This window comes from Psammomys obesus, unplaced genomic scaffold, assembly GCF_907164565.1.
Source record: "Psammomys obesus unplaced genomic scaffold, mPsaObe1.curated_primary_1811, whole genome shotgun sequence".
Lineage (NCBI taxonomy): Eukaryota > Metazoa > Chordata > Mammalia > Rodentia > Muridae > Psammomys > Psammomys obesus.
In genome coordinates this window covers 13,628,044-13,651,728 of record NW_026596095.1, presented here as the reverse complement: position 1 = coordinate 13,651,728, position 23,685 = coordinate 13,628,044, and the positions used below count along the sequence as shown (strand labels likewise).

General features: G+C 38.6%; 1 protein-coding gene across 1 annotated transcript in view; it reads left to right on the top strand.

Annotated features, from left to right (window-relative positions):
* Nucleotides 1-9,294: 9,294 nt before the first annotated feature.
* Ugt8 (UDP glycosyltransferase 8) overlaps nucleotides 9,295-23,685 on the top strand; it is a 79,261-nt gene continuing 64,870 nt past the window's right edge. The window contains exon 1 of the mRNA XM_055628271.1: nucleotides 9,295-9,560. The gene's annotated coding sequence lies outside the window, so the exon portion shown is untranslated. The remainder of the gene's footprint in view (nucleotides 9,561-23,685) is intronic.

Genomic DNA, 23,685 nt, shown 5'->3' with positions numbered 1-23,685 from the left:
ATTCAACATGCAGGATGAATTAGCCAAAGCACAGGGGCCAGTGAGCCTGGAGTATACAGAATAGTAACAGAAGCAAGAGAGACCTACTTCAGCAAGGTAAAGGAAAGAACCAACTTCCAAAGATATTATCTGATCTCTCCTCTCTCTCTCTTTCTCCCTCTGTCTCTCTCTTCCTCTCTGTCTGTCTCTCTCACACACATGTACACACAAGAGCATTCCACAATTTCTCAGTATGTTTACCTTGACCAGTCATGGAACTCTGCGTTCATTGCCATCTGTTGCAAAAAGAAGCTTCTCTGATGATATCTGAAAGATGCACTGGTCTATAGGTATAATAATAAGTCAGTAAGAGTTGGTTTAATACTACAATCATTTAGGAATATATTCTCTAGTGTGCTGGCTATTTAAGAGATTTACCTATACTTGCATAACACACCATATTCATCAAGGAGGCCTGCAAACTCACATGATGTAGAAGAAAATGTCCACTCTTGGTTCCCAAGAACACTACATTATTTGATTGGTCTTGGTTGCATGCCATATTACCCCATCATAGGGAGCATGCACTCAATAAAGCACACCGTCCCATACCATATGAGAAAAGTAGCCTTATTAGGATTTGCCTCTGGGATGCTCCCCTTTCACACAGATCAGCTAAGTTGCATGTCTTATCACTTATCGCAGGGGGCATTCAAACCACACTTCAGTTCATCTTTGATTCTGTTGGTTCCTATTTGCATGCCAATTGTATTATGTTACCTTTTCTAGGGAGGAATGACTAAATATCTATTCACCCTAGATATGACATCAATGATAACCCGAAGAAACTATTTCACCAAAGTCAGTATAGATAACCAACAAACTTATCAGAGTTATTTATAGGAGCATTGGAAGCTAAAATATTCACACCTCCAAAACGTCCAACACAGAATGTATGACAACTCACAACATCTGCATCACTGGAGCTATTTGCTCTGTGTGTAGGCGGCCAGCCTCCAGCCTCTGTGGAAGCATTTTTTCTCCAACAATTGTCTGTGCTCTTATTAGCTGTGGGGAGGGACCATTAGGATACCTTATGTTTCAGAAAAACCCTGAATTTTTAAGTTTCATTTTCTTTTTTAGCATAACAGCCTTCCTCCTCTCTCCAGGAATTACATAACCATCTGGAAAACTCCTTTACATTTTCCCCCTGTGTGCAGTGATTAGAAAGTTGATCACAATTCTACCCTCATACAAAGAAGGATAATTGGAGTAAACAGGAATTCCAATGTTTGGGAATCATCATTAGACCCAAGACACATCTGCACCCAGTTCCAGATACTATAACCTTTCGTCTCATCTTTGTATCTTTCTACCAATTCTAGCTCATAAAAATGATTATCGGGCTTTAAATTGTTCATTGTATTATATCTCTTTTTATAGTTTACCCATTAATTTGGGTTCAGAACTATTTAACTTGACAGGGGGTAGGCACAAATTATGAATGCTTATGTATATTTCATGTTAGAAAAAAATTTTAACTAAATTGTAAAGGAAACGTGATCTGGTAGAGAGTATTATTTTGGTGTGTTAGAATAAGGAATTTGTAAACACAAGCAAGGAGCTCTTTCACTTACCATTGAGTTTCATTTTTTTTTTAAAGCAAACTGTATCTGGTTTATGTAAGAGCCTAGATGAATACTACTCAGCAATTAAAAACAAGGAAATCATGAAATTTGCAGGCAAATGGTGGAAGCTAGAAAAAGATCATCCTGATTGAGGTATCTCAGAAGCAGAAAGACACACATGGTATATAGTCACTTATAAGTGGATATTATACATATAATATAGGATAAACATACTAAAATCTGTATATCTAAAGAAGCTAAGCAAGAAAGAGGACCCTGGGTAAGATGATCAATCCTCACTCAAAAAGGCACACAGGACAAACATAGGAAGAGGGAGAGAACAGGGAACAGGACAGGAGCGTACCATAGAGGACCTTTGAAAGAATAGCCAACAAGGTATCAAAGCAGATATGGAAACACATAGCCAAACTTTGGACAGAGTGCAGGGAATCTTATGAAATAAGTGGGAGATAGAAAGACATGGCGGGAACAAGAACTACACAAGGAGAGCAACAGAACCAAGGAATCTGGGCCCAGGGGTCTTTTCTGAGATTTATACTCCAACCAAGGACCATTCATGGAGATAATCTAGAACCCCTGCACATACGTAGTCCATGGCAGCTCAGTGTCCAAGTGGGTTCCCTAGTAAGGGCAACTGGGACTGTCTCTGACATAAACTCAGTGGCTGGCTCTTTGATCAACTCCCCCTGAGTGGGGAGCAGCCTTATTAGGCCACAAAGGATGACAATACAACCAGTCCTGAGGAGACATGATAGGCTAGAGTCAGAGGGAAGGGGAGGAGGGCCTCCCCTATCAGTGGACTTAGAGAGGGGCATGGGAGGAAATGAGGGAGGAAGGGTGGGGTTGGGAGGGAATGAAGGCGGGGGGCTACAGCTGGGATACAAAGTGAATAAATTGCAATTAGCATAAAAATAAAAAATAAATAAAATAAAAAAGAGAAAATGCCCACATATTACTGGTGTCCTTATATTACAGAGATTACTGAGAGATTTGTTCTCTTGCCTGACATACCTTCCATTTTACACTGACTGTAGACAGTTTATTTGCTATGCTGTAGTTCTTTATGATACAAAATAAGGAAGGCAGTAGAGGAAGACAAGGCAACAGTGTTATTTATTACAAGGTTCCAATGATAGAGTAAAACTTGTTCTGGTAAAACAGTGATATTTGAGTATTAGGAAAAAGTCCTCAATTTTTATTGTTTTTTATATATATAGCAGTCTATTTTATTTCATTTTATATTTGTAGGCTTTGAAAGAGTCAAGACTGGAACTATTAAATAGCAATTCCAAGATTTACTTGGGAGAAAATGTCTAACCAGAGAAAGGGATAGCTAAGTAACAGGATTTTTAAAAAAGTAAGTAAAAGGGCGACAAATTATTGCTTATACCAATCTTCTAGAAAAATTCCTTACTAATTTTCTTTTACTTTTTTTGTTGGTTTGTTTGTTGAAGTATGGTCTCTCTACGTTGTTTTGGCTATTCTGGAAGTTGTTAAGTAGACCAGGCTAGTCTTCAACTCACAGAGATCCTCCTTCCTCTGCCTCCTGAGGGCTGGGATTAAGGACATGTGCCCCTATGCCCAGCTTCTTTATTATCTTCTTAAACGCAATAAAATGTTTTGATGTAAAAAAAAAAAAGTGAGATAAATATCTTGAAAAGAATCATGGATTCCGAAAGCTTCCTTAACTGTCTCAACATGAGTAAGTACATTAGCAAATAAAGTATTATTTAAGAAACAAGTTATTTACTAACACTTATCATTACAGGACAGCATGAAGAAAAGATCCGAAAGCTTTGACATTTTAGTATTAATTATACTTAGTGAATTTAAAAGCTGTTTTGGATGGATTTTGTAAGCATTCTCTAACGCAACTAATGGTATGATAATCATAAATTCTGCTTGTGATAATCTTGTCCAACATAAAGTAGAGAGGTTGAAGGATAAGACTTAACCAAGGTCATTAACAAAGTAGCAAAATGGCGAATTCAATTGAGATATGTTTGAGTCAATAACTATGCTCAGAACTATATTTATTATTAGGGAATATCATTAATAAAACTATGATTCTTAATCTAGTGCCCAGTTAGTTTAATCCTCTAAAAACCATTTCTACTTTTAGGAGTCATTTATATGGTAAACATGATGTGCCTGCTGATTGGATTTTGGAACTAGTTGATATTGCCTTGGGCTTACAATAAATTCAAGTTATTGTAATAAGCACTATTAAAATAATGTAATATATTATAAAACTCTTTATTGCCAGAATCCATCAAAGCTTAAGTATAACAAGTTGTGTAATAATAAGTAGCATCTAGAAAGCACGTAGGAATGGAGCCCAGGGAATTTGCTGAACTGAGACTTAGCTTTGATATCATGTGGCATGGCTCTACTCTCCTGTAAAATTGTGGAAATAACCACAGTCAGAGAGTTGATATAGGATAAACAGTAATCCAGTAGAGAGGACTCTCTAGGCCTTAAGTTCATTAATAATTATGGAAGTTGATGTTACCATGTATTTTCCATAACTGACTAAACCTGGTTCATCACAAACATTTAGAAGTCATTTTAAAGCATCCAACTAACTGGGCACGAGATTAAGAATCAGAGTTTTATTAATGATACTTCCCAATAATAAAAATAATTACAAGCATGGTTAGTGACTCAAACATCTCAATGGAATTCTCCATTTTGCTACTTTGTTAGTGACCTCTGTTAAGTCTTATCCCTTAGCCTTTCTACTTTATAGTGGACAGGGTTAATAATGGAATATTTATCCAGAATTTTCATGAGAAGTGAGTGAGGCATTTTTCCTGAAACACACTTGACCTAATTTAAAGTAGAAGCCACAATTTTAATAATATTACTAGAATTAAAAATTATTATTATTACAGTCAAATTAGACTTAATGAGTCTCTGTAAATATCCAGGCACTGCTACCCAACTCTTCAGACAAACACATCTGAAGGAATGAAGATCAGAGGTACTTTATAAAGTTAAGAAGGTATGTGAAGCTGTAGATGTCCTCATAAACAATAGGTTCAAATGTTTGAGATTATTAATACAGGGGTGTTGGAATGCACAGCCACCCATACTTCTTCCCACAACTGAACTTAAATGCAATGTGTATGCATTGCATAGTCAACATTTCAAGGTTGAACACAATAAAGATGTGCCATTTCATCTGCCTGTTTGTCTGTCTATCTGTCTATCTATCTATCATCTATCTATGTATCTATCTTCTATCTATGTATCTATGTATCTATGTATCTATGTATCTATCTATCTATCTATCTATCTATCTATCTATCTATCTATCTATCTACAATCTATATACCTATTATCTATTTACCTGGTTAATTTGGGCTTTTTAAAGAGTTTCTAATGTAGCCCAGACTTGTCTCAAAGTTACTACATAGACTATGATGGTCTTTTACTTCAGAATCTCCTGCCTCTACTTTCCAGTGCTATGATTACAAATGTACATCATTGTATGTGTCTGTTCTATGCCATTTTATACTTGGCTGTGGAAAAAACCATTTTAAAGACTTTAAGGATATATTTATAGAACATACTGGTTTTAAGGGATTATTAATGCACTTATGAACGCACACCCCTGCTAGTGTTTCAATGCCTCAATAAAACTTATTAGGTCACATGGCATTTGTTATGAAGTGCCTAAAATCCACATAGATTTTTGAGTGTAAGATTTTTTCTTTTCTACTAATTGTTTTCAAGAGAATTTAATATAAATTCTATTATACCTTCTTAAAATATTATCATATATGGCTATAGGCATCACCCTACCTACTTTTTCTTTCATGTATCTTGTAAGTGGGTTTGTCTGTGTTGTTTCTACTTGAAAAAAGAAAAAAAATAGTGATTTTTATCAGGGAACATAACTGAATCAATGGCAGAGTATGGGTAATAATGGCTGAGCTTAAAAAATGAGAAAAACAGGAACTCGATCATTCCTTTTATTCAAAAGTATCTTCTATTGTTGACCTAAATGTCTCAGCAGTTTAAGGATACTTGACTGATTTTCTAGCAAATCTAGTTTCAATTCCCTTTGCCCACATGGCAGCTCATAACTCCCTATAGTTTCAATTTCAGGGGTCTGGCAGTTTTACAGACATGCATGCAAACAAATCACAAATGCACATTATAAAAATAAATATATCTTTAAAAAAAGAAGAGTGAGTTTTGAGGACAGCCAGGAGCTACACAAAGAAACCCGGTCTTAAAGCCTCCTCCAAACATTTGTTTTTGGGGAAAAAAAAAGCTGAAGAGTTGGCTCATCAATTAGGAGCCTTTATTCATCATTCACAACATTTTCACTGTTAGATGTCTGTGAAGCCTTCCTGGATATTCTCACTGGGTTCTAGCCTGTACCACGTCCAGCTTTTGTCACACTTACAGGATGAATCTGTGATTTGATCTTTCAGTCCTGAGTTCCTCTTGGGCAGAGAATTGGGCTTCGTTCATATTTGAAACAGGACTGTAGGTTCTGCATCTATGGACAGTCAGTTGTTCATTAGGAGCAAAACGGTGAAAAGTACAATAGAAACAAATGCAATAGGTTTCAATTTTGAGATATAAAAGTTAACTTTTTTATTTTTTAGTACTAAGTAATTTAAGGTAGTAGGCTAGCATGTTTGTCAAAGAAAAATTAATAATAAGCTATTTATCCTTATACAAAGTTCTTCAGTTCTTGACAAGCTTTCTCTGTTTTTCTTGTCTTGAAACAAATAGAATCTATTCTAAGATCCCCTATAACAAGCCTATATCAGGTTAATCTGTTTCCTCTTCCTTTCTCCTTATGAAGTACCTCATATTTAATGACACATAAACTATATATACATTGTCATGTATTTTCTTAAATGTTTGCAAGATACTTCTCTCTCCAAGTAAGAGAGAAAGTAAAATACTGTGACAAATTTTAAGGAGACAAATTGTGTGTAGTTCTTACCAAACTTTTTATAAATTGGTCTATTTCTAAATACTAGATGAATAAAACAAATCTAAAGATTGGCTTTAAGAAGTACATGGATATAGGATATAGGAAAAGACAACACAAGAAGAGCTCAGAGTTATTAAAAAAGCTAAAAGAATATGTTCTGCTCTCGCATGCTGCCTCCAATAATCAAAAAAAAAAAATCATCGTTAAATTTGATATACAGGCTGGGGTTGTAGTTCAATGGTAGACCACTTACTCAGCATGTACAATTCAATCCCCCATACTACTGAGATTAAAAAAAAAGTCCTATAAAGCTGATTAATGTTCCCACCGTTGGAATTAGAAAGAGATTGCACCAAGTTAATGTTTATTAAATGCCAAGGGCTAGGAGCTCTGTCCTCTCTCATCCATGTTTTATATTTGGCAAATTTCACTATAACTTTATGAAATAGATATTGTTACATTCATTTTTTAAGATTTACTTTTACTATTTTAATTATGTTTATTTTTCAGGGGTGGGGCACGTTCACAGGGCGCTCAGAGACGTCAGATCTCCCCCTCGAGCTGGACTTGCAGATGGTCATGAGCCAACCAATACAGTTGCTAGGAATCAAACTTAGATCCTCTTCAAGAGCAGGACACATTCTTAACCTCTGAGCCCTCTCCCCAACCCCACATCATATCCATTTTATGGGTAAAGAGATCAAGGCATACAGAAGTTGGCAACACAGCTAACAAATAGTGAAACTCAATTCAGTTCAGCTAAGTTATTATTTCTCACAAGCATTGATATTTTCCACTGAATTCACTTGTGTCCCAGAGTTTCTAGACACCTTGGGCAAAGGTGCTTCTTGCCCTGGACGCCAGCCTGGCAGATGTCGCTGCCAGCACGCACTTTCCGTGGGCATTTGAAATTAACAGTGAATGAGCTGTAGAATGAATGTAGTAGGCAGCAACAACAAGGCTATTTTGTTCTACCTTGGCTGAAACTTCCTTCACAGATATGTTATCCAATGGAACAATTCTGTAACCTGACCTGTATGAACACTTCCTGTTAATTTGAATGGGAACTTGAAGGATGGATTAAATATGAAAACTATGCTCTCTTCTTTGAAAAGCAGTAGCAAATGTTGTTCATTTTATTTAACCATCCTGTCAATAATACTAAGTGCCAGTTGATTTGCCAGTTGATTTAAAACAAAGAGAGTGAGTTTTTTATAAAAGAGCTAACCTTTATAGTTTCTTTTGTTGTTTCAAAGTCCAAAACCTAATTCAATTCTAATTTATGCAAGGGCATAGTACGCTTACATTGTGACTTGCCCTTTCAGTGTTTGGCTGTGATAAATACAAAAATCATGGCCATAGCTACACATAATAACCTGGAATGCATTTTTCACTATCTGTAAGTTTGACAAAAATTTACAGTATGATCAGTTAATATGATTTTATTAAGCACACGGATGTGACACAAACTATAGAAAAAAATCCAAATTATTTATTAAATTTCTCATCTCAATTTTTGTCAAGAATACATGTGCACTTTATTAGGATAATTACAACCAACCTACATGATTTTTGAGAAAATAAAGTTTTAAAAAATATTTACATTCTCTATTGTCATGTTTGATACGTTTCCAATTTTTTTCTAGCGCAATTTAAACAAATAAATACATGTAAGCCCCATTAATCTCCTTAGATCAAGTACAATGATTGCTAACTTACAAAGAAGAAAAATGTGTCATCTCCTTTTTAAATAGGTATGATCTTTGGGCACTACAGTTGCTAAATAGACTTATTAAGAACGATACTGAATAGACTTTTTAAAGCACCATTATACAAATTTCCTTTTTTTTTTTTGAGCACGAAGTCCCAAACCTGAATCTCCATTTGGAGCAAACAAAACAAAACAACAAAAACCCGAAAAACAAAACACGAATGACATTCTGAACACTGAAACATAAAATTTGCACGACAGCACTTGAGGTTCTGACCTGGTTTGTGCTTATTCAGAAAGTTGGATCGTATTCAGCTGAGTTCACATACGTCTATGTGTACCTGTCCATGCGTGTACGGCGTGCGTGTGTGTTGAAAAGACTGTCTAGCAGGCTCCACGTGAAAACAGACGACCCTCTCCTAGATTTCCTGACACTTAAAGGGCTTGGCCTGTGGGGTCTGGGACACCTCGGGCAAAGGTGGCAAAGGTGCTTCCTGCCCTGGACGCCAGCCTGGTAGATGTCGCTGCCAGCACGCACTTTCCGTCGGACCCGGGGAGCCTGACCCAACTAGACCAAACTTCCCGCAGAAGCTGCAGTCGGCTCTTTCCGGGCGCCGCGGCCCGCGTCCGCAGCGCTCTCCACGTGTGCGCAGGCGTGCGCGGGGGTCCCGCCACTCTCCTCACGGAGCGACTCCGCGTCTCTCAGGCCGGCGGACAGGAAGTGCAGGGGGCTGGAGCCGGCGGCGCCCCGCGGGCAGCTGAGGGCGGGAAGGAAAAAACCCAAAACGCGAGGAACCGGGGCGGCAGGTGCAGCGGCGGCGGCGAGGCCTCCCCGGGCCGCCCGTCGAGGCGCGTGCGCGCCGCGGCGTCCCGGCCGAGGAGGCGAGGAGGTCGGAGCGGCGGCCCGGGGACGCGCGCGGGGGAGGGGGTGCTGGGCGCGCTCCCGAGCGCCGGGGGCGGGGGCGGCGGGGAGCGAGGGGGGCGGGGCGCGCGGGGCTCGGCGGAGGAGCAGGCGCGCTGCGGCCCCGAGGGAGGGCACCGGGGAGCATCGCCGGCCCTAGAGGGAGAGAGGGAGAGAGAGAGAGGAGACAGAGGAGACAGAGAGCCCGTCTCGAGCCCGCGGGCGCGCTGCAGCCTCCCGAAGGCGACGACCGCGCGCCCCACGGACCCCGTCCCGCGCCTGAGGCGCTCTCCGACTCCCGCGCAGAGGCAGCGGCGGCGGCGGCGGCGGCGGCGGCGGCGGCGGCAGCCGGAGGACGCGGTAAGCGGCGGGCACCCTCAGGGCGCGGGGCACGGAGGGCTCGGGGACGCGGGGTCGGGTCGCCGCCCGAGGTGAGCGGGCGCCCGCGCAAGCTGAGCTGGCCGACCCCGGCGGGGGGGGTGCGTGCGTATGGAGAGTTCAGTCTTGTCACCCTGCGGGGGTCCCCGGCGGCGGGAGCGGGTGCCTGCAGACGCTCCTGCTCGCTCGGTTGGGGCTGGAGGTGTTTGAGGGGTGCACCGGGGAAGGAGCGGCCCCCGGCTGCGCGCGCACGCGGGACCTTTCGGGGACCGCAGTGGGAGACAGGGGCAGCGGGGTGGCGCGGACGGCGGTGCGGGGACGGGTCGGAAGGTGAGAGCTCTGCGGGCGGGCTGAGGAGCGCTGAGGCCCCCGGGATCGGTGCTGCGGGCTTGCGGGAGGGGAGCGCATCTCTGGGCGCTCGAGGATGCAGTGCGTCCGGGCAAAAGGACGCTCAGAGGTGTCTCCCCTCTGCACCTGATCTGTGCGCTCCAGGGCACCGGGTTGTGAGGGCTTATAAAGTTGGGTGCTAGTCGCTCTGCGGCACCCAGGGACCGGGTCGCTGCTGTATCTGTGTGGATACCAAGGTGCTCAGCACCTTTTAAGATTCTGAAGGGCATGGAGTCTCAGAAACTTAAAAGGTGGAACTCTTCTTTGGAGGAAGTCTTATCACAAGGAAGGAAAAGAGTGACATTCTCAATCCTGGCCTTATCTGGAAAGGCACAACTGTTGTGACAGTGTCAGGAGTGTCACAGGCTTCTGTTTCACCTAGATGCCCTCTGAAAAGATTCAAAGAAAAGCACTAAGTTTTTGTTGATTTGGGGGCTGGCAAGTTGTACAACTTTCTCTCTCTCTCTCTCTCTTTCTCTCTCTCTCTCTCTTTCTCTTTCTTTCAAATCAATGACAGAAATATGTGGCAGTTTGGCTACATGCCAAAATGCCATTGTTTCTATCTATAACTCCACATTTCCCCGAACAAACAAATAATACCCTCTTGAATATAGCTTTCCTTAACCCATGTGCCCAGACAAAAAGGACAGCTGTTAGCAAAAGGCTAGAGAAAGTCTTCATTAATCAGCATTCTAATAGCATTAACAGTCACAGACTGTCCCTAGGCCTTTTTTTTTTTAATTATTTGAAAAAAAAATCTCACATTTAAGTATGTGGTAAGGAAGAACAGAACTTGTGTTAATCGAATTAACTGTGAGTTTGCAGTTTAACTTCTCTTGAAGAAACAATTTCTTGTCAGCTTGAGGCCTTGCTCTGACCCGTCTGCTCAGTAACTCTTACCTGTTCTAGATGGAATTAGAAAGAGGCAGCATTTTTTTATTCACCTGCCACCAGCCAGCCCGGTTAAGTGCACATCTAGTTTTGTCTGATATAGTACAAGAGGAAGATTTTTAAACTATGGGGAGGTAGTGTCTTTGACATTTAGAACAACAGCTCAGCTTTGTTTGGCACATTTGAACAACAGCACATAGCATTAGTCTTTTTCTTTTGTGGAGATTTGAACTCTTTGAGTCTAAACTTTACATTTTTGTTTATACTGGTACTTAGAACACTTGTTATCATAAATTCAGTAAATAGATTTTATGTCCAGATTTTGTGAGATTATTTTTGATAAGAGTTGTTGATAGTTAATATTTCTAGTTATTTAAATTGGGGCATTTCAAGGTATCCACTAGCAGTCCTGAGTTTAGTTATCATTTAAATATTGTTATAAAACATATCATCCATCCTCAGACTTCTTTTCAAAGTAATCTATGTATCTGAATATCAAACAGTACAAATTTATTGATTAATTAATTCTCAATTTCCAGAGTACATCTGGAAATTTTCCAAGGCACATAAGCAGTGGGTATGTTTGTCTGCTTATGCAATATATATTATAATGAAAATATTTGAGTTGGTGCTTATTTTCATACAGATATTTTTCGGGGCAGGTCACACCACAGTATTAATAACCAGAACTTCAAAAAAGCTAGCCATTAAAATTAGCAGTTCCTAAAGCTTAGTCTGCCTTCAGAAGTGATTGGATATGCTATTTCTCTTGTAAGTGGCTGGCTATCTTTATTAGTATGAATGTGTACAGGAGCTGACAGTGCCATTTGTTGGGGTATACAGCACTATTTTTGCTTACAGTTCCTGCTCTGCCTGCTGGGTTGAAGTACTAGAATGGAGACAGAGGTACCATTCTTCTTTGTGTGTTTTGTCTGGGTCCCCTTTCTGTTATCAGCTATCACTTTCTGCTGCTTCAGGCTGGGAGAGGGTCCTAATGCTAGATTTTTTTTTCTTTTTTTGTCCTTGTGAAAAGGTGTTTCCATTGCCAAGTAAAAAGCCTGCAGATTCTGTGATAGATAATTTTTGTTCATGTGCTCTTTGCTGTACTATGTTCTGAATGATTGATATTCTCAGAAGAGTGACGTGTACATGCAAGGCTTTATTGTGTTTATATACAGAAAATTTTGTAGAAAGATCTTTCAAAGAGTATCTTCACTTTAGACAATTTGGCCTTTCAAAGAGTATCTTCACTTTAGACAATTTGGCCTTTTTAAAACATTGAATCAGCACTTTTAAAAATTATACTTTTCTTAGGTAAGCTTGGGTTATTTTTTCTAGGACTATGTTCTATGTCCTGTCCTTCTTTCTGGCATTGAAACTCATTAACCTGGTGTAGTGTTAAAAGTCCCCTATCCTGGATGCTAAGTAAAAGTGTAATTTGATAATGCTGCTAACCATACTGAGTGCTTGTTAAATTATTTAAATCTTACTTTGCATACCTGCCTAAGGAGGAGCTACATAATCAAATCAATTTGAAAACAGTCGATTAGTCTTGAAAACAATGCTAGTCATATGTTCTTAATCTGAAGTATTTTGTGAATATATATTCCCCTATTAAGTATTAATTAACAGCATAACAATTACCAGTCTCTACACTGAGTTTATGCAGACAAATCAAACTGAGATGGTTTCTGGGTCTAACAGGGAAATCTAGTGTTATGTGATAAAGGGCTACAGGAACATTTTTGTTGTTGTTGTTGTTATTCAGAAGTACAGTGTCTTGACGTTTGAACAACAGCTTAGTACACTATATCATGTTTTGCGCATCGGAGACAAAGTAGTAAACTAATTAGTAGTAAACTAATACTAATAAATGGAAGAGCACTGTCATTTAAGTTCTGTGGTGGGAGTGTGATCAGAGTGCCTGAGGAATGGCTTAGGAATAGCTAGTTATCAAGTCAAGAAGACTTGAAACGATTTATGGAAGGTGACATAAAACAAGGTTAGCAGAAATAAGATCCTGGATGTTTGTTTGCCACCCTGAGGATTATGGGACTCTCTCTCTATGCAGAGTTGCTTTTAAAAGAGGTGTGATGTAGTAGGAGGTCGGCTTTCACAGCAGTCTACAATGATGGATCTCAGACATCTGAGACAGGAAACAGCTTTTACGTATTGGGATGACCTTCATAAGAGGACCTAGTATGTAAGTGTTACTTGAGTGAAGAAGAGAGAGTACCAAGGTATTTACTTGGTAGAGTCGAGAAGAGCAGGTGATGGATGTGATGGCAGAATACTGAACTTTGGGATAAGAAATTGAGATTTGAGAAGTAAAGGTGTCAGGTTCAGCTTAGGGCATAGATAATCTGAAGTGATATAGAAAGTTTACTAGAGATGTGCCGTCAGTGAATCACTTAACGAAGTTTTGAGGAGAGAGGTCCTAGGTTAGATAGTAAGTAGGTAGATTAATGCATGGATACATGGATGACAGATGTAGCATGTGGCTTAACCCTGAACATTGAAAGTTGATGGGCTTACCAGGAAAGATGGAGGAAAATAGACAGCTAGGGAGAGCCTAAACTTTGACAGCTAGTTTGCAAAACAGAGAGCAACAAAACTGAGAAAGTGGAAAGCAAGAGGGTAGGCAGAATGAGAGCACAGGAGATAGCTCCAAGAAGTGATCCTTCAGAAGATAAAAGGAATATTAGACAATCCTGCTCTGCCTTCAGTCTGGTATTTCCGTGTTCTGGGGCTTGCAGTTTAGTTCCTATTCTTATCCTGCAAAATGGGGATCAAAGCACTTGCTTTATAAGGCTTATGTGAGGATCAAAGATCATCTGCCTACACACAATGCCTAGAAGGTCCCCAATTTGTTGCCAACAAGTAGGAGCTGTTTTAGTGAAAATGAACCTTGGATTTTTTTTTTTTTTTTTTTTTTTTTTTAGGAAACTCATAGTGGCAGGGGTTATTTCGAAAACATTTATAAAGTGATCCATTTTGTAGCCTTTTGCTTGAGAAGCCAATGGCTTAGCAGACATTGTAAAATGAGTAGCCAGCTAATTCATGTCCTAGAAGAGGGAGTAGGAGTTGCTTTTAGAGTTAAGAGGGGGGATGCTGAGTTTCCAGAACAGCCTCTGTTCCAGCTGAACTGTGTTTAAATACCAACTGTTCCTCAAACGGAGGTCCTCAGCATTCTGAGTATGTCTTGGATTATCTCACAAGGTATTGATTATTCATTTTAATAGAACCAGGAAACAAAAACAAAACTGAAGATAGATATCAAAACTTAACGTATCAAATTATGTAAAAGACATTTTATAGTTATCAAAGGCTTTAAACTCAACATTGTGAGCAAGTAATAATTAACCTGTAAGGCAATGGTAGGATGATCATGTAGTTTCTTTCCCTCCTCCCTGCAAGTTTATTATACTAATGTATAAATATCCTTGCTTTCTATCTTAGTCTTTTTCTCTATTTGAATGAAGTAATGATGTTTTATATCCACGATAAACACTTGAAATTAAATTTTCATTAATTTAATTATTAAATATCTTGCTTTGTAACTAGTGAATATTTTCAGAGTAAAATGTTTACATATATGTATTGGTTTGGCAACCAGCCAATAACTAAACACAGTACACAGGTTGTTACATATTAATTGGAGGACATAATAGTGATTACTTTGTTATATGTAATTACACTTAGCTCAAATTAGTAAATCTATTAGTCAATTCTATCTATGGTTGTTTCACGCTTTTTTTTAAATAGCACTCTTAGTGCATAGTTTCAGGACACAGGAATTTATTGAAAAAATGAAACTTAATGTTTAACATTGTAAAGGTGAAATGCAATTTGTTCTGTTAATGGGTCAGCTGTTTCTCTTTGAGAGTCTCTAGCCACACTTTCTGCTATCAGTATTTCTCTTTGGCAGAGTTGACTTCTCAGGATATTTTTTCCCCACTCTGTTTACTGAATAGTACATGGTCCTTTTACTTGAAAATCATAGAGAACAGTGGGATTTCAGTTTAAGATTTTTTTTCTATGTCCTATTTGTATACAAACCCAATTTTTCTCACTGGATATTTACTGTCTTTCTCAGTGCTCTATTAGAGAGACAGCAAAGACAAGTTGAAATTTGATTAGAGGAGAGTGTTACGTGTAGATAAGCATTAAGCATTGTATAGTAGCCAGAACAAAAATGCTTCTTTTGAATTGATGAGCTGTATGGTAGCTCTGCTAGCTGAGGTAGGTCAGTCGCTGGGAAGTAGTGCACAGCCCCAGGATGTATAAGAATTTACTGAAAAAAATTCAGTAAATCTCAGGTTGGGTAGTTGCCTAAGTTTTAAAATATTTTAGTGGATGGGAAGACTGCATAGTAGGGACATTTTTGGAGATCTTCATTATGGCCTTAAAATATTTATGTGAATTTTTAATGCTTAACATCTTTTCAAGATTCTAAATCATGTGTTAATTATTACATTAAGTATACTGTTTTAATTAGAGTCAACTATGGGACAGATATTTCTCCAAGTGAGAAGAATTCAAGTGTATGCCCAAGTATTGAAATTGAAAAAGTAAAATTATGTGTACAAATTTGCTATATTATCTGTAAGATTCTCTTTGTGTTGCATAAACTGAATTATATGGATTTTAAAACTTCAAAGGACCAGAAAGAAATAGGACAGACATTTGACATTTGTAAAAATACGTCTGATGGCTAGGATGGTAGTTCAGTAGGGTAACCATTTCTTCCACAAGCCTCAGCATGTGAGTTTGGGTCTTTAAAACATACCAATAGCCAGACATGGGAGTGTATCTGCCATCCCAGTATTCCTATGGTGAGATGGGAAGTAGAGACAAGAAAATTCCAGGACACTCACAGGCTATCAACCCAGCTGTACACAGTTACAAGCAAAACAAAACAAAATAGACAAACAAACAAAAGAACAAGCAACCTTGTCTCAAACAAGGTGAAAAGTGAGCATTGAAATCCAAGGTGTTCTCTGACTTCCACACGTGTGCCTCAACTATCAGGAATACAGGTACACATTCACTACACTACATATATGCATAACACAGATTTAAAAAATAGTATAGTTGGTATTTTGCTATACTAATTACACAACTGTTGTATCACATAAATACTTTTTGCAGGAAAAGAAAAATGTAGCCAATGGTTTAAAACAACTCATATTTTAAATAATTTAAAGTAAAAGACTTTGCTATTCAAAGCAACATCAAAGAGCATCCATGGGAAGAATCTTCTTTTGAGTAACCTATTCTGCAAATTCAAAGCTTTTTATTTTGCTTAAGTACACACACACAACAACAAAAATGCTTGGACACATCTCTAAAATTGAATGAAATTCAACCATCTGATTTACTTTTTTAGTCTTTTTGGTAGCACAACTAACTGTTCTCAGATTTGTAGTCCTCTAGCCTCAGCTTCCAGAATACTGTGTCCCCACACATAGCTCTATTATAAATTTTAAACACCATTTCAAACAGTCTTACTATTATTCTACACCATTGCCATTGCAGTGTTGATAATGTAGAAGAATAGCAAGAGGAATTTATTTTTAATTTCTGGCAATAACATAAGTGAGTATTGCTGAGGTCTCAGTATTCTGAAAGATCTGCTCTATACTGCAAGTACTGTGCAACCTTCGCTAAGAAAAATGGCCTGTGTGTTTTCCATAGATTTATCCATTGTCAGGTTGGTCTTTCTTCAGAGTTGGGCAAACTAGTCAAACAGGTTTGCCTGTTTATTTGACAAGGCTGGGGGAAGCAGGGAAAGGGTACATTTTTATGGATAAAGGCAAGAAAGCTGTTTTAAGGAAATTAATGCTAATCACTAAGTCTTTTTTCTCCTGACTTTGAAAATTTGTTGCAGATATAAGAACATGTTTTAATAAAGATATGATTGGGGTAAGGAAATCTAGAAGGGAAAATAAGAAGTGAATGAATAAGAATGAAGTGAGGATGACAGAGAATGAGAAACCTTATTGGAACAAGAAAACACTCAAAGCAAAGCAGATGTGCTTCAGTGTTAGAATCTGTGTTATGTTTTCCGTGAGCTGGCTGTGTGACACTAGGAAACCAGAATATTGATCTGGGGATAAATGTGATTAAAGCAAAGGCTTGCCTGTGGTATTGGCATTGTATGTGGAACCTCTCATCCCAGGTCTGAGGTACACTATGGGTAGGATGGAGTTACTTTCCGAGTCTTATGTTAGAAATGGTAATTATCTTCTAGAAAATAGGAAAATAGATCCACCCAGACTTAGACTTTGCTTTTGAAACAAGGTTTCCTGTAGCTGAGGCTGGCTGAAAGTCACTGTGTAGTAGACAATGACCTTAAACTGGTCATGGTCCTCCAGTCTCCACTTCTCAGAGAGCTAGGATTAAAAAAATGTGTATAACCATGCCAAACTAGCTTTTTGTGTTGTTGTTGTTGTATATTCTAACATTGTATTCTTGACTTGCATCAGGCACCTGGCTAAGAGGGAGTAGAATTTTGCTACAGGAATGATGTGAGGGCTCAGAGTTTTTAAATTGCATCTTGAGGTGACCAGTACAATAAATGGGATTTCAAGGTTAGGACCTCAGTTCCTTGCTGAGAGCTATGTGCTGGAACTATAACAAACACCTCATTTTCTGAAATCCTTTCATAGTCCTGTGGAAATTACATGACAAAGTTTATTTTAGGCCCTACCATAGTGCCCATTCCTTTCTCTCTTGCTGAAGACTCCCATCCCTACTCTGTAACAGTGTTCTTCATCTACTTTTCTGGTTCTTCCTCTTTGTATTTTCTGAGCATTTTTCACTGTGGATAAATAGTTCTTACCAAAGATACAGTATTCAAACATCATGGAATGTTATTTTTTGCTACTTACTAGTGAAGGTAGAGAATTTTTCTAGTTTTTCTGTACATGTGTTGATACTTTTGCTGTTTTCTCCCAAACTAGATCATTCAGATTTGAAATGCTTCTTTTTTTGTGGGGGAGGGGTATTCTGTGTCGAAATTGTAAGTATTTCAAAGACCCCTGTTCCATGTAGTCAGTCACAGTGGAAAGGTCTGATCCATAGAAAAGTCATGTCATAGAAGTCTTTATAAAGATCATATTCATATAGCAAAATTTTCTTTTGAATTTACATGGTGCTTCTAGTAGATAAAAATGCATTTTCAAGTAATTCTAAGTGAAGGTAATAATAAGCAATAACCATAACAGTAATTAAATATACTTAGCTTTCGTTTATGTCTGAGTGTCATGAAATAGTAGTTGGGGTGGGCTACATATACCAGAAAGAAGACTTGGAAGCCTTCTAATTTCCTCACCTTGATTTTTAGAATAGCTGCAGATAATGAAAATGCTACCCAAGTTGTTTTGTTTTGTTTGTTTGTTTGTTTGTTTTTGTTTTAATTCTCTTTCTTTGTTCTATGTTTCTCCCTTGGTAATTACCAAAATTCTTGTTCAAAATGGCTCCCCTTCCATTCCTTTCTGGGCAGAGCAGTAGGAGAAGGGATGGGATTAAGGATATATTTTAAAATTAAGACAAACTTTTAATATATTTAAGCCCAGGATAAAAATGAATAAAAGGAGAGAAAGAAAAACAGGAACTATAAAGACTCTTAAAGCCTGTACACAACTTATCTGACTATGACTCAGGCAACTACCATAAGAACTCAAACAATCTAGGTTATTGCCATTGTTCTTAGTTGCCTGCTATAGATAAATGTCAGGACAATGTTGCTAAAGACACCACATAGTTTGATTATAAGACAGAGAATCCAAGCTCGAAATAAGTAGGAAACACTCTCCCTCCAGACTAGCCTCCATAGTTCTACAAGATGCCATATAGGCTATTAGAAGAAAAGATATCAGTGGTCCATACTGGACCCTGCAGCAACATGAATACAGTAGTGAGAAGATATAATTGGGTTAACCAAGAGCTCTCTTGATTGAGTTTTAGGTTTATTCCACAGCAAGGAATTCATGCTTGCTAGTGTAAACATACTCATGGCCTATGGTTAGGGAGGTTATAGCCTCCAGCAGGAACCTACTATTATTGTTTGGATAAATGGACATTTTTTCATACTGCTTTCTAAATACTTTATGTCCATAATTTTGTGCTATAAATTTGTGCTATTCTCAACCTTGGTTATAGAAGCTTTTTATTGCAATGGGTAGTGGTTAATGCAGAGATTGATAGCTGCTCAAAGTGCTGAGAATAATAACTGCAAGTCTTATTCTCAGTTGACGCATCTATATCAACTTCTTACCTATAGGGCTCATAAAATGGGGTGAAAAAAAGTAAGCAGAGGTAGAGAATTGGAAAGAATGCTGTGAAATGTCCTTTGATCATGATATGGCTGTAAATACATAATGAACCTAGAGCAGCTGTCTTTACCTGTATGAGACCTGCTCAAGATAAATCCAGAAAAAATTCTAGAATGTATGGTGGAGGGGCAACCAAGCCCCCAACTGCAGCTGAGGAGCTCTTGGAAGTCTGATGGCTCTTGGGTGAAGAATACTTTTTCTTTGGGGAAAGGGAGTGAACACTGGTAGGTTGCTCCTGCTCACAAGAAGAGCCACACACCTGAGCACATATAGGCAATACTAATTGGACAACAACATAAAGTGTTATGTGCCAGTTTGATCATTCTTAAAGACCTTGAGGGATATGTATTATTTAGAATGGTTATCCTTTAAATAAGTCCATTTTGCAATGTCGTGCCAATAATGTAAACTGTGCAAAGTACATAGACATATCTCTTCTGGACATCTTTGCTTTGTTCCTTTTTCCTTACTCTTCATTATCATTTTGGAGATAAAGTTCTTCTCTTTCTTAGAGAATCCTTCTGCCGGATCCTACTGATGAGCTTACAACCTGAAACTTAGCTGGGCCTGGATGCCCATGACTTTAATCCCAGCACTTGGGAGGTAGAGGCAGGCAGATCTCTGTGAGTTCAAAGCTAGGCTGGTTTACAAAGCAAGTTCCAGGACAGCCATGTATCCCTGTCTCAGAAAATCAAAACCAAACACAACAACAACAAAAACATGGATCTGGTCTCCAGAAATTGTGTGAACTTGATTGTGGCAACAACCAACAATTTAGGCATTGTTAGCTTTTAAAGGCAGCTCAGTATCCAGCTAGAGTTGAACTGTAGCCATGTGCTTAAAAAATGTCCATTTATCAAGCCAATTAAAACGTTACATATAAAGTTAGTTAGGTACTTATATTATTTTAAGCATATTGTCCTTTGTGCATTCATGATTTAAAAATAATCTGCTTCCTTGTAGGTTTGCATTTTTGACTGCTTAATGATGAGCTTGTCTTGACTACTTTAGGACTGTTATAGTGTTGGCTAGATTCTGGCCTATAATGAGAGTGTATTTACTTTATCTGAGTATCAGCAGCCTGATGTTCCTAAGGAGCTTGTTTCAGAAATACATAAATTGGGCCTCCCACTCCTGATCTGTCAAAGTGTAATTTGTATTTTAACACATCTTATGAAGTGTGTGTGTTGAAGAGTCTCTGCAACCTAAATTTGGAAATCAACTTGAATTCTTTCCTCATCTGTAAATTTAGTATTCCATTGATTTGATCTTAACTGTTTTATGAACCAGACAAACCACATCAGTCTCATTAAACCTATTTTTTCCTCCCATTCCTTCTTTTTTCCCCATCCCCACATATAAGTTGTTTTCTTAGCTTTTTCTAAGTTTGTTCATAAATCCAGATTTGAGGAAGTTTTATAATAATAAAGCATGTTCAAGACCTTCCAATTTGATAGTCTCACTGTTAGGTTGGATAATTGGGTTCAAAGAAATACAATAGTTGGCTAAATTCACAAAAATTACTAGTGACAGAATTTATGGATGCATGCTATTTTATTTTTTCTTTCATAATAAGTCATTTAATACCCTGCTGGATAGATATTATTATCAAAGCAGATGCTGAGACTCATAGCCAAACCTTGGGCAGAGTGCAGGGAATCTTATGAAAGAAGGGGGAGATAGAAAGACCTGGAGGAGACAGGAGCTCCACAAAGAGAGCAACAAAACCAAGAAATCTGAGCCCAGTGGTCTTTTCTGGGACTGATATTCCAACCAAGGACCATGCATGGAGGTAACCTGGAACCCCTGAACAGATACAGCCCATGGCAGCTCAGTGTCCAAGAGGGTTCCCTAGTAATGGGAACAGGGACTGTCTCTGACATAAGCTCAGAGGGTGGCTCTTTGATCACCTCCCCCTTCAGGCCACAGAAGAAGACAGTGCAGCCAATCCTGATGAGACCTGATAGTCTAGGGTCAGATAGAAGAGGAGGAGGACCTCCCCTATCATTGGACTCGGGGAGGGGCATAGGAGAAGAAGAGAAAGGGAGAGTGGGATTGGGAGGGGAAAAGGGAGAGGGCTACAACTAGAATACAAAGTGAATAAACTTTAATAAATAAATTAATTAATTAAAAATAAGTCATTTAAATACTATTTCCATATTTCAGATATGAGCTAAGCAATCATAGGTTCTCAAATATACTTCCAAGTCAAAATCTTAAAAACTCATTTACAACTATTTTAATTTTATTCCTAAATGAATCTTGATGTATTTTACTAAGAAATTTCATTTTAGTAATGCACTAACAACGTAAATTAATGTAGAGTTTCTGAAATGAATTAGATGAGCGAAGGAAAGCCCATTCCTAAAAGGAATGACCATGAACGAGATGGCTGAGTTTTCACTGCTGGAGTACTACTAAGAGCCTTATTCATGTGCTCTTTGAGTCTGTAGGTCATCTTAGCAGGGAGAAGCTTATAAAGATTTTGAGGTTGTTCAGCTGTTTATTCTGTGTTCCGTAGGATCCAGGCTATTACTATTACTCACCATCATTATTATTTTTAGGCAGGGTCTAATTCTGTACCTAGGCTAGGTTGGAACTCATGGCGAGCCTCCTATCTGAGCCTCCTGAATGCTAGGGCTACAAAGTATCAAATGCAACTTTGATGTTTTAGATAGCTAAATGGATCGTGATCAGGCTTAAGTGGATATGAGGTTTCAAGCGCAGTGTTTGTTGATATTCCTATCTCTCTGTCCTCTCCATAGCCTTTGCTTTTAGTTTTCTTTCCACTTGACGGTTGAGGAGAAACTCTCCATATGGACAGGAGCCAGCTATTACTGATAAAGGAAAAGGGTTGAGTTTCTCATTACAGCTTTGCCACCTGTACTGTAGATGTTAGGAAAGAGATAAGTGTGGGTAGTTATAGTAAGGAGTGCTGAGTGTGCCTAGCTTTGGTTGTTACAAAAGCAACAGTAATACTGCATTTCTTACCACCTTTTTAGAAGGTATTGCTGATGATTGTTTTGTTTTGTTCTTTGTATTTCATTTATATAAATCAAGATATGCCTGTTTGTACTACTCCCAAACACTGTATCAGTCTGACTTTCTATAATGGAATATGTTAGTATACGGTACAATACAATATGAATATAATATTTTCATCATGATCTTCCAAATTTTTATTAGTCATGGGTAATTTATTTTTCTTTTAAAAGGGATTGTGTTAGAAATTTTGACCGAAAACTTATGACAGGGAGACTCAAATTAATTTATTTTTTAAATCTGTGAAATAGACCTCATTTTATTCAGAATTTTTTTCTTATGTATATATAGGTAAACTGTGCATACCTGCTGATTACACTCAAACAAGCATAGTAATGCTTTTTGTTGTTGTTTTGTTTTCTGAGTAAATTAAAACCAAAAACTTAGAAAAGTTGTACATTTTGAAAATCTAGTTATCTATTCATTAACTGCTGACATTCATTCTGAGTTTTGTCAGCCTATGACTTTCACTTTCATCCAGATTTCAGTTCAGTGAGCTCAGAGTATCAAGCATCTATCTTTCTTTCTTTCTTTCTTTCTTTCTTTCTTTCTTTCTTTCTTTCTTTCTTTCTTTCTTCTTTTTTTTGTTGTGTCTGTGTATTTTATTTTTTATGTCCGCGGGTGTTTGGCCTCCATGTTTGTCTATATACCACATACATGCACGATGCCCTAGAAAGGTAGAAGGTGGCAGATCCTCTGGAACTGGAGTTACAGATGGTTGTGAGCTGCCATGTGGGAGGTAGGAATCAAACCTGGGTCTTTTGGAAGTTCAGGCATTGCTGTTAACCACAGAGCTATCTTTCCAGACCTCCCTCCCCCATTGCCATCTCCTTTTCTTTAAGGTGCTAGCTAACTGATAGCAGAGGGTGGAGGGATGGGGGTGGAGGGATGGGGTGGAGGGGTGGGGACATACTTTTCTAAATGGTGTGTTCTTTTTCCACCCCAAGCTGAGAAGCTCCTATTTTATGAAAGGGATTTTACTTTCTGTGGCTCATTTGCAAACAGCTAGTCATAATTTACTCTAGAACACCAGATATTCCTTTCATGTGAAAGTAGTAACCATAGAAGTACAGCTGGGTTTTACCCAGTGTGTGTATGAATTGGAGACATAAGTGCATATGTGTGAGCTTTTTTCCTCTAGTGGGGTAAAGTGGATTAATTTACTAGGTATTAGCTTTTGTCAAGTTCTTACCATTTTAGGCTCATTTCATAAAATGAGGGCACCTGTCTTACTGTAAGTGAAGTAATACTTTCAAGTCTCAAGAACAACAACAACAAAATACTACAAGGCCAGAGCTATGAGGTGAGCCCTTTGCTTTAGTTGCTCAGGGATTACTTAGTTTTAGTACTGAAATGTCCATCCCTTTGGAACTCTCTTAGTTCTGAGAAGACTATGATGATTTATCGCCCTGGTGTTATTGACAGAGATAGTGCAGTGGCTGAGCAGG